Source organism: Vicugna pacos, chromosome 17 (assembly GCF_048564905.1).
Source record: "Vicugna pacos chromosome 17, VicPac4, whole genome shotgun sequence".
NCBI classification, from domain to species: domain Eukaryota; kingdom Metazoa; phylum Chordata; class Mammalia; order Artiodactyla; family Camelidae; genus Vicugna; species Vicugna pacos.
The window spans coordinates 29,032,581-29,044,446 of record NC_133003.1 but is presented as its reverse complement, the minus strand read 5'-3'; the positions used below and the strand labels follow the sequence as shown (position 1 = coordinate 29,044,446).

The following is an 11,866-nucleotide window of genomic DNA, read 5'->3' as shown; positions in this document are numbered from 1 at the left end:
GTACATTCTATCCTGATAACATTTATTTTATATTTAGTAGTTTGTACCTCTTAATCTCCTTTACCTATTTTGCCCCTGCCCTTCTCCTCTTCCCTCTGGTAACCACTAGATTGTTCTTGGCATCTATGAGTCTGTTTCCATCTTGTTATATTTATACGTTTGTTACACGTTTTAAATTTCACATACAAGTGAAAACTTACAGTATTTGTCTTTCTGTGTCTGACTTATCTCACTAAGGTTCATAAATGTTGCCACAAATGGTAAAATTCCATTCTTTTTATGACTGAGTAATATTCCACTGTGTGTGTGTGTGTGTGTGTGTGTGTGTGTGTGTGTGTGTGTGTTTATGTGTGTGTACCACATCTTTATCCTTTCATCTGTTCATGACTGATTAGGTTGCTTCCATATCTTGTCAATTGTAAATAATGCTGCTACAGTGTGTTTCTTCAGGTAAATACCCAGGAGTGGAATTGCTGGATTGTGTGGTAGTTCTACTTTTAATTTTTTGGGGAACTTCCATACTGCCTTCTGTAGTGGCTGTACCAATTTACATTCCCACCAACAGTGTACAAATGTCTTCTTTCCTCCACATCCTCACCAACCCTTGTTACTTCTTGTCTTTTTGACAACAGCCATTCTGACTATTGTGAGGTGTTATCTCATTATGGTTTTGATTTGCATTTCCCTTATGATTAGTGCTGCTGAGCATCTTTTAATGTGCCTGTTGGACATCTGTATATGTTCTTTGGAAAAAGACCTATCTTGAGAAAAAGAAAAAAGCTGGAAGTATCAAGTTTCCCAACTCCATGTCAGCAAAAACAGACATACAGATAAATGAAATAGAAAAGAGAACCCAGAAATAAACCCACAGACTTATGGTAGATTAACCTACAACAAAGGAGGCAAGAACATATAATGGGAAAAGATAGTCTCTTCAATAAGTGGTATTGGGAAAACTGGACAGTTAGTTGTAAAAAAAATGAAATTAGAAAAAGGTCTCACACCTATACAAAAATAAACTCAAGATAGATTAAAGACCTAAATGTAAGGCCTGAAACCATAAAACTCCTAAAAGAAAACATAGGCAGTACGCTCTTTGACATTGGTCTTAGCAAATTTTTAGATCTGTCTCCTCAGGCAAGGAAAACAAAAGCAAAAAATAAACAAATTGGACCTAATCAAACTTATAAGCTTTTTGCATAGTGAACGAAATCATCAAATGAAATGGCAACCTTCTGAATGGGAGACGATATTTGCAAACAATATGTTCAATAAAAGGTGGCTATTCAAAATATATTAAAAACTCACGCAATTCAGTATCAAAAAAAACAAATAACCCCAAATTTTTTAAATGGGCAGAGGACTTGTAAGCATGTTCTTAAATTAATTATCAACATCTCTGCCTAAAGTTCCTACTTTCATTGCTGATTGGATCTCCATGGTTGTATGCTTAAAACTTAGCACTATAATTAATTCTTTTTATATTGTCATTAACAAATAAAATAGGAAAAGGGAATTACCTCTTGAGATATATCAACACAGTATCCAAGCTATTTCTCAAACCAATATTCATGTTCCCATGAGGCCAAGGACAAGCTTTGTTTTCATCTTTAAAAGTTTATTTTTCTGCCATGAATTTGGAGGATGCATGGAAAGCAAGTTTACAGGCTAAGTTAAATTATGAAAAGAAAGACACAATGAAAAATAATGTACTTGGATTCAGATGAATCATTCAGGCTCTGGGACTAATGTACAGCAAACTGAGCTCAGTCCAGAGAAAATGTAGATAAAGTGAGTTTAGGAGCAAATAATAAGATGTGGAAATACATTTTAAATGCAACAATGCTTCAGTTTAATAGTTAAGAAGCTATTTTAAGAATTAAGGCAGAAAAATTCTCACAGAATCCACTAGTCTATACAACAGACATAGCAAAACAAACAGATATGCTAGATATGCTGGTGGCTTTGTTGCTAGAGGCTTACTGGTCAAACAAAAAATAATAGTATTGACAACTTTTTGATAGGGTGAAAAAAACTACAAATGTCATTCAGTAGGGATCTGCCTATGCATCATTTGCTTTCTTAACTACAAGTCCAGTCCACATTACATTTGAAATTTGAGAAGCAAAGGGAATTTTTAAAAATTAACATGAGTAATACAAACTCTTAAGAGCAATATTAATAATACTCAAAAAAAAAAAAGTGTGCACCAGAGTGTGCAGCAGCATCCACACTTACAGAATCACATGTCTTATTATAAGTGTTCTAGCTGATTATCCAACATACCTCAAGTCACCCTCGGACTATCAATCCAAACCAACAAAGTGAGGCAGCTTTACTCCCCACCAAAATCATCCCCATAAAGTCAGAGTAAAGAGTACACTGTGGGACATGAAGCTAACCTGAGGGTCCAGAAACTATATGGTATCTGAAACTGGATGGAGCGATTCCAAGGAGGTTGGAAAGGGAGAGGCTGAGGTTATTAAGACCCTCAGGGCATCAGATGAAGCTCTTTAAATCTGGGAGCATCTAGGCCACCCAAGAGCTCCACCTCCCTGAATGGCATAGTGGAGCCATTATATGATATTCATATGTTTAGTTTCCAGCCATTTCAGTTCCATTTTGAAACTACAGTTACTAGGGGGAAATTAGTGGCCATGTTTTCCATTTCTTTTTAATTCCTTTAGAAAAGGCTCTGGAAGTGTAAAAATTCTATAAAATAACAACAACAACAAAAAATGTTGACGGGACGTAAGCTTATACTTATGCTTAAGGGCTCCACGTCAGAGAAATCCTAATAGGAAGAATCATTAAATGAGCTTTAAAGAAACCTGTTGCACTCTGCTTCTCTTTTGTAATCCTCTGTTTTTCATTCTGATGAAGGTCTGGTTCTGTGGAGAGAAATTACGATGTTTGTCAGAGCAGATCAGAGGAGTTGGGGATGTTTAGGAGGGGGAGTGAAAATCTTTGTAAGCAAAGCTGTACTTCTTCATCTTTAGTGACTTCTCCCAATGGTTCATAAGTTTTCCTCAGGTGTTTGGAGTGGGTCACTTGGCCTTATCCCTGCTCAGGAAGAGAGACCTCTCACAGAAGGAGCAGTTGCTCAGCTTCTGTAAGTAGAGAGTAAACTGTTGTCACTTCATTAAAAATGTTTTCATTTCCTCCAGAAATACTTCTTTGAACTTAGGGACCTTTTTATTCTCACCAAGGACCCCTAAGGTACTTTACCTCAGTGGCAATTTGAGGATGAAACCTAGCCAGGCCCTTGGTTTTTCCAACTGACCCTGTCACATCTTCAAAATAGCATTCCAGACCATAGAGGTCAGCTTTGAAAGAGGCCAAAGGTCTTGAGAGATAAGCTGGTACAGACAGAAGTACGCCTCTAATCTATTTAAACAAAGGACACAGAAGGGAGTGAGTGTTAAGCAAATGAGGACTGCTCCTTGTAAAGAGGACTGCTCCAGCTGTGCGATGGGAGATAGGGTCAACATGAAAAGCTCTGGCCGCTCCTCAAAGACAGGAACCCAGCACTGGTCCTTTGAATGTGAAACATTGTCTGTAGGCTGCACAGAATATATTGGACTCTGTTCTAGCAATATTTACTGGGCCTAGCAGGCCTGGGGTCCTCAGAATAAAGAAGGCCCAGCTTGGGGACACTTGAGCAAACACATTTTAAGCCAGTTTCTCCTTCACTTTGAAGGTGTAAGAACAGCATCAGAGATTCACAGGATTATACTCTGAAAGCCTAAAAGGTATTAGAAAGGAAGAGTTCAAAGGGGAATAATTCTCCAAAGGTGGGCAAAGGAGAGAAAATATATTAAGGTGGTAGGGGAGCTGCCAGTTCAATGAGTTGAACAGTTCTGAATAGACCTATATTTCTCAGTAGTATCCAGTACTGGAAATGCTGGCTCCCCAGGACCTTCTGCTGTTTGTTCTCTTTGCTTCTGATGAGATATTAAGGAAGATTAGCATCCTCTCACAGACTTAGGGGCAGGGAAAAAAAAGAAGCTCTAACAGAGGTAAAGTTGGAAGCAAACAAAACTTTTAACAGAAATTGAAATATGAGCAGATATTCTATTCAAAATGTGGTCACTCTTTTACTTAACTGTTTTATAAAAATCTGCTAGGAAAATTAGATTTAAAGAAGCTCTCTGAATCTCAAAAAATAGGCTTTTACAGAAAATCCAAAGGAGCTTTAGAAAAACGTAAGATTTGTCAAAAGATGATGAAATGCAACTAGATGAGTTTGGAGAGGTGACAAGTTCAAATGTTGAAGCAGTAATGAGCTTGAGAGGATGCCAGGAGATGAAAGAGATTCTTTGGCACTTTGGAGGGGGGAAAAAAGCAACCATTTTTCTCGGTACATAATATGTAACATCTTTTTATATAGTTTACAAAGAAAAAAATTTTTCAGTTCCTGGAGTAAAAGCTTGATATAAAGCCCAGTTTAGCTGTCTCTTTGAAATGCAATGATTATATCCAGTGTAATTAAGATAATTACAAGAGAAATGGGTACAAATTCTTAGTCATGATGTCACTCTAAAATGCTATTTTCAGGAAAAATCTAGAAAATCAGGCATTCATGAATACATATTTCAACAATTTAGACAAGCAACTTGTATCTTACAAATGTTAGTTTTAATGCAGCAAAATGTGAAGGTTTGAACACTATCACCAATATATTTTTTAATGATGGGTCAAACTTGGACGAGTTAAAACTTGAACCCATCTCAGTGTCTGGTTTATCTTTTGTATGAGAATGAGTCGTTTAGAACTCCACTGAAGGTCTGCAGTAAGAGGGATCCTGGAGAGCCGAGCAGAGTGTGTAGCAGTGTAAGGTGTGGTTACTTCTGCTGTCAGCTAACAATGCTCCATCGGTGCAACTACAATTTTAAATAAGTCTTTCAGACTAACAAACAGCAGCTTCTAAAAATAAATGTTTCCTTCCAACCTAAGGAGTAAAACCATGTGTCATTGCTGGAGTAATAATTTCTTTTACACGCATTACAAAGAAAGTGGGAAAAGACAAGTGCCCATTTTTATTGACTGTCCGGATAAGCTGATTGTCCTGGCCTCACTAAATTTCTTTGCGAGGCTGGAACTGTGATTATCTTGTGTGAACCAAGAAAGCATTTTTTCAGTAAAGACATGTTTCTGGTGAAGTGGCTCTGAGAGGTTTACCATAGAATAAGCCGACTTCAAAGAAGTCTGGCAGACCATCCATGACAGATTTAGCTTCTTTGTCCCCTACACCCTTTTTTTTTTCCTTCTCAGCCTCCCTCTTGGTGGAAGGGGTCCTTTTTGACACAGTTACATCAAACTTGTGCTATGAGGGTTGGACTATTAATAGCAGAGAGACTGGTTTTATACAACAGATTCTCCTCCAAAGAATCTGAAAAGTTTAAGCCAATCCAATAGAAGGCTGCAAGGTGCCACCAACACTGACCCCTCGCTGCCTTCCAGAATAGATCCGGGAACAATGGTTTCCCCAGCTTCGACCACATGGTGTGGGTAGAGGAGTAAAAGAAGAAGGGAGGAAAGGAGGATGTCTGGGGAGAAGGGGGCTAAAGCTGATTCAGATAGTCTATAAGAGCACAATGAGAATAGTGAAAAAACGACAACAAAAATTGCCTCCTACTCTGGACTCTGAGAATGTTTGCAGTCAGCTACTAGCAAGATTGTATTTTTTCCTGACAATGGACTGTACATGTATGCCTCCTCAGACATTACAGACAGTAACAGAGGGTTACATGCAGAATGTAAAATAAACTGCTAAGTGTTCAGAAAATAAAATCTCCTAGTTTACACATGGCAGTATTCTTGCTTCATTGCAATGTGCACTTTTAGAGGATTATTTAAATTAACAGTAACAGCAAGATGGCCTCAAACCCTTTTTACCTCTAAAGGAGGCTGGGTCCCCAAGTGTCCATATATTAAGAATAAGCTTAAATGGATAAGCCAAAATGACGGAAGAAGTCATCAAAGTAGAAAACGAAATGAAGTCAGCCATAAGATACTGATTTTCATTTTTCCTGTGTACTGTAGGAGATGTGTGTGGTTAGGGACTATTTATGAAGCATTTATGTGACTTGAGATTGCTTTTATGCAGGCTGCATTATGACTGTATTGTGTATTATGCTGTGTTAGCTGCTCTTACAGCATGATTCATAAAATCAGGAGAAAGTAGATTCCTCTGAATTCTAATAATTCTAAGTGTTTCAATCATATGGAAAGAATGGAGGAAATGACACACAGCTATTATCTTATTATTTGATCCTCAAACAAGCACAGGTTATCTTCCTAAGTGGCCAGGCATGTTAGGAACTTAAGGAGGAACAGTATTCTTTCATCCCTCTGACCTAGAACAGTCATTTTGACTGGTGCCCAGATGAAAGCAACTTCCTGACCTACAGGATATTACAATTCAGCTGAACAGGCTGCTCCTGCAGGCTAGAGTAACAGCATTTCACACTGACTTCTACCAGAGATATGACATCGTAGATACATTGTGGATATCTCTTCCTTTGGGTTTTAGGTAAGAAAGAGGACACTTCCTCAGAAAGACTCCCCTGATATGAGTAAGGGTTCCAAACACTCAGCCCTTCCTCATTATTGTGTCTTATCATGCTCCATTTTTATCATAAAGTAGTGTGAGTAGATATTTACTTTTCCATTTACATACCAGCAAGCATAATAGATAGCTGCTGAAAGAGGGAATGTCATCAAACAGTAGCTCCTTGTGGCTCTCCTCACCACGCAAGGACATCCTCAGTGCCTGGGTGCCCGCTACAAAGAGCCCCCCTCTCACCTTCCTGCCTCTCAGCTTCACCAGGACAACTTCACCTGAAGCTGCCATCTGGGACAAGCTCACTACCAAGGAGAAAGTTTCATAGAAAGCTAAACGTCATCATTCTCTGCCTGAAACTTCGGAACTGGATAATTTAACAAGCAGCAGCTCTACTGGGTAAAGTACATGAACAGTGTACACCAGAGGAAAAAAATTAATAAGTGAACATGGAAATATATACAACACCAAGAGACATCAAATGAATGCTAATAAAAGCATACTCGATCCTCTGTTTTCACCTATAAAAGAGGGGTAAAAAAAAGCAACTAGTGCTAATGGATTTGAGTTTGAGTTGAAACAAACTTATCCGTTGAAAACTGTCCCTACCCTTTTTGGAAAAGATAACATGGAGGGAGAGTAATAATGACGTTAATACCTTTTGACCCCTTCCTTCAAATTTATACTAAAGAGGTAATTCAAAAGACATTAATGTTAATATACAGAAAAACATTACTTCAGTATTTTGTATCATTGTAAACATTTGGGAAATATCTAAATTTCCCATATTTGAAGAATGGTTATGGTACAAAAAAGTAATAAAAGTTGGCAGACATGAAACCTTCTGCAAATGAAATGAATACTAGGGAAAGGAATCAATTTGTTATAAGCAAAATACAAAATAATACATGTATTATACATTCATTCACTGAGGAGCCACTTATTACACACCTATTGTACACCAGACACTAATCTAAGAATTGAGAATGTATCCACAAATAAAACAAACTTCTCTTATTGAATTTTCATCCTAGTCGGTAGAGAAATAAAATTGATGATGATGTTATCCACCTCTGACAATAGTTCATTACAGTCTACCTCCAAATATATGTCTGTAAGCGAATAAAATAATTTTGCTCCTAAAATAGAATCTTTTAAAATTTTAATGTTTGTTCTTCAAATTAAGCATGTCTGGGTTACTGATTAAATATATGCTGTGTGTCTATCACAAGAAGGCACAAACTCAAGGAAACTCCATTTTTCAAAAAAAGATGACAAGGATGAAATTAACTCTAGAAGCAAACACACTTGACTGCACTGATGGGATCTAATTTAAATAAAGCCACGGTTTTTTGTTTGTTTTTTTTCACAGAACTGAAATTCTAAACTATATAAAACTTTAAGTCAATCATTTCACTTATGTGGCATGTTTAGCTGCTTTGGGACAGTCTCCCCACTGGAAGGTAAGACTCAAGGTGGCCAAGGCCTGGAAGGTCTCATTTGCCACCATATCCCCATCACCGAGAACAGGGCCTGGCAAAAACCACAGCATCACTCTGGTTTCTCTTATATCCCAAATCTAATCTGGACTCTATCTGAAAAATACCTCCAGAATTCAGCCATTTTACACTACATTCTTGTTGACAGACAAATTCTCCATGGATCTTTTATACTTCTGCCCATCTTACAAGAGAAGACACTGATAACCTTTGTTCTAAACTGTCTTTTCAAGGCGGTCTGCTTCACAAACTGCCTTGGGAGACAGTGATAGTGTCCCCTCTGAAACAGAGGGTAGGTTTGTTTGCCTTCCAGTATAACAATGTCCAGTATAAAAAAGATAATAAAAATAAACCCTAAAAAGAGAGCAAAGGTTAGGTAAGTTTGCTTACAGCCCATTATAAAAGATTGGGGTTTCTTAAGTTTGGGGTTCCTCAACTGTGACACACACTCACTGTGTGCACAGCACCCACTTGGGCCATTCTGCATCCCAGCACTTCTAGGGTTGAAGTGTTGCAGTGTCTGCAGCTTATTTTCAAATGGTTCACAAAACATACACATGTGTGTGAACATACGTATATAAATACAGAGAGATTAAAATGTGACAAAATAATTAAAATTGGTGAACCTTAGTAAAAGTATACGGGTGTTTAAATTATTGTAGTTTTGTATTGGGGGATGAAACAGACATTAGGCTCATATTTTCTGCCAGCATGCAAGAAACAAAACAACTGGATATTTTACAAGTAAATAGTAGAATAAATAAACAACAAGGTCCTATGGTATAGGACAGGGAACTATATTCAGTAACTTGTAATAGCCTTTAATAAAAAAGGATATGAAAAAGTATATGAAATATATATATATATATATTTCATATACGTGTGTGTGTGTGTGTGTGTGTGTGTATAACTGAATGAATATTATACCAGAAACTAACACAACATTGTAAATCAACTTATTCTTCATTTAGGAAAAAAGTAAGTAGTAGGATAAAATCTAAGGCCCTCACATTCTTGACAGCCCTCCACTCCTCTGGCACAAGTGATCATCATCTCTCACTGATTAGCTTCCTAACTGGTTGGTCCGCTGCCTCCACCCTGGTTTCCCTACAGGCTTTTCTGCACATGGCAGCCAGAATGGTCCATTCAAAACTAAGTTAGGTAAAGCCACACTCATGCTTAAAACCCTCCAGTGGTTTCTCCTTTTGTCAATGACTTACAAAGCTCTAAGTCTCTGGCTCCCTGGTGTCTTCCTTTAGCTCACTTTATTCCACTCTCCCCACTGTTCTATAAGCTCCAGCCATGCCGGTCTCCTTGCTTTTTCATTTTTGCCTCAAGCCTTAATACTCATCATTCTCTCTGCCTGAGATGCTCTCCCATAGAGTTGGATCAGTCCCTCAACTCCATCAGGCCTCTGCTCAAACACAGCCTTCTCAGCTGGGCCTTCTCAGCCAGGCCTTCCCAGCCGGGCCTTCCCTGACCATCACGTTCAGAATCACAATCCCTCCTTCCCTACTCTGTAATCTTACCCCCTTTCTCTGCTTTATTTTTCTCTAAAGCACTTTTTAGCTTCTAATACACCATTTGTTATTTTATTTTGTTTATGTCTTCTCACACTAGAACGTGAGCTCCAGGAGGGCACGGTCTTCATTTTGCTCATTCCAGTGACCCTAATCTAGGACAATCCCCAGTACATAGTCAGTGTTTTATCAATTCTTGTTAAATGACTGAGAATGGACTTCTGATTAGGACAAACTCAATCTCTTATTAACTATGTCACTTTGGACAAGTTGCATAGCCTCTCTAAGACTTAGTTTCCTGACTGCAAAATAGAATCATCTCCTTCATATGATTATTGAGTGGATTGAACAGGGTACACATGAAAAGCACCTACCAGGTATTTAATTAATCACATTTCTCCTTAACAAGATCTCAGTAAAATTTATGTTAATTGTACAGTATAACTTTTAGTATCACCAAGGAAAACTTGATACATGTATCACTACACGTATCTTCTCATCTTTATCAACATACAGCCCAGTCTCTAGCAAACACTAGTCATTCAGTAAGGATGTGCTTGTTTGTTTTGCTTTCTCTCATTATAAAAATATCACATTAAAGAAAATTTGGAAAAAAAAAAGAGAAGAAACAAATCACCTATAGTAACTCACGTTACTGCCATTACTATTTCATTATGTTTTCTTCTGGAATCTTTTCCTATGACTATTTTTTAATTAAATGATAATGTGCACATATTTTTATATAATTTTAACTTTTTTTTTAGACAAACATTTTTCCATATAGCTATGTGGCCTTTCCAGCCATTAGTTGTTGATAGCTGCATCATTTTGTCAAGTAGAAGTATTTTAGTTTCCTCAGGCATTTTCTTATTATTGGATATTTAGATAATTTCTGACTGTTCACTTCAATAAATTTTAAAGAATTAAAAAGGAAAGGAAAGAATCTACATTTCTCTCTCTCTCTCCTAAACTAAAGCATGTCTGACCCTTTTGGGAAAAAAGGAACTAAACTCCTCTACTGTGCATTTGCAAGAGAACACTTTTGAATAATTCATGGATACATAAAGATTGAAAAGATATACATCATCTAGCTGATTATTAACATAATACAGCCAAATGAAACATTAGCCTAAAAAAGTCATTTAATTGCAGCTGTGAAATGAGACTTTCAACATTTTAGAAAGAAGTCATATTTGAGATGTAAATAAATACATTTCAAAATTATTTTAAGGCATTGCCTAATGCAAATTCTTTGCTGTAAATGGTGATTATGGAGTTTTTCTCTATAAAAACGGAAAATCAGTCCTTCCAATTTACTAAGTTAGTGAACAGTCTGGCGAATAATGTAATAAACTTGTAAAATATCCCTAAATAAAAGGTAACATAAAGTCACCTAGATTTCTGGACATAAATGTTAGCAGGTTGGTTTTGGGTTTTTGTTTTTTGGTTTTTTTTTTTTACTTTTTTGTTAGGTCCATGAGAAATGACTCAAATGGTAACATGAAAACTATGTGCTAATTAATTCAATCACTGATAGTATTTGATTATGTCATTCCTAAAAGAAAAGCACACTTATATCAAAAATGGAAACCATAAAAAGGGATGAAAAGATCAGTATAAAAACATTTATTGTATACAGGGCCAAGCAAAGTAAGAAGAAAATGGAAGGATGGAGCACTGCTGCAGACTCTTTAAAGATTGTCAAATGCACATATGATTCAAAAACTCTCAAGATCTAAATTCATTTTTTTTTTCTTCCTTCAGTCCCCTCTCCCTTAACCCCTGTTTCAATCTAAGTCAGCCATACTCTGGACTTAACTGTGTGTTGGTTGTGTATTGCATGCTGAATTTCCTTTCGCAGTTCTCCTATATTCAAACCCATTTCCTGGATTCAGTGTCTCTCTATTCTTGGTTTATTCCCTAATTTTGGTTAAAATACATTCTCCAGTTGCCTCTTAAGAAGGTAAATGTTTTGAGTACTTATGCATCCACAAAATATCTTTATTCTACCATTTATCCTACTTGATTAATCTCTTAATAGGTTAAGAGGCTGGGCACATACTCTTAAAATTCCAAAGGCATTGGTCCAAGTTTTTAGCATCAATTCTTGGATTTGAGAAATCAATTCTATTTAGACTTACGGTTGGAGGAAGAGGCCTGAGCGAATGTAACTGGCTGTCAGGTTTCTGATATTGGTGCTGAGAATCTCACTGTTCAGTAAACTGACTCACTTAATAATCCCTGTTTCAGTCCTCGCCTTGGTGCTTCACTCCACTCTGCCT

At 37.1% G+C, this 11,866-nt stretch overlaps 1 long non-coding RNA gene across 1 annotated transcript in view; it reads right to left on the bottom strand.

Moving 5' to 3' along the window:
• Positions 1-1,662: 1,662 nt before the first annotated feature.
• Positions 1,663-11,866, bottom strand: part of LOC140686579 (uncharacterized) — a 63,579-nt gene continuing 53,375 nt past the window's right edge. Inside the window, exon 3 of the long non-coding RNA XR_012060409.1 lies at positions 1,663-2,891. This is a non-coding gene — a long non-coding RNA (uncharacterized lncRNA). The remainder of the gene's footprint in view (positions 2,892-11,866) is intronic.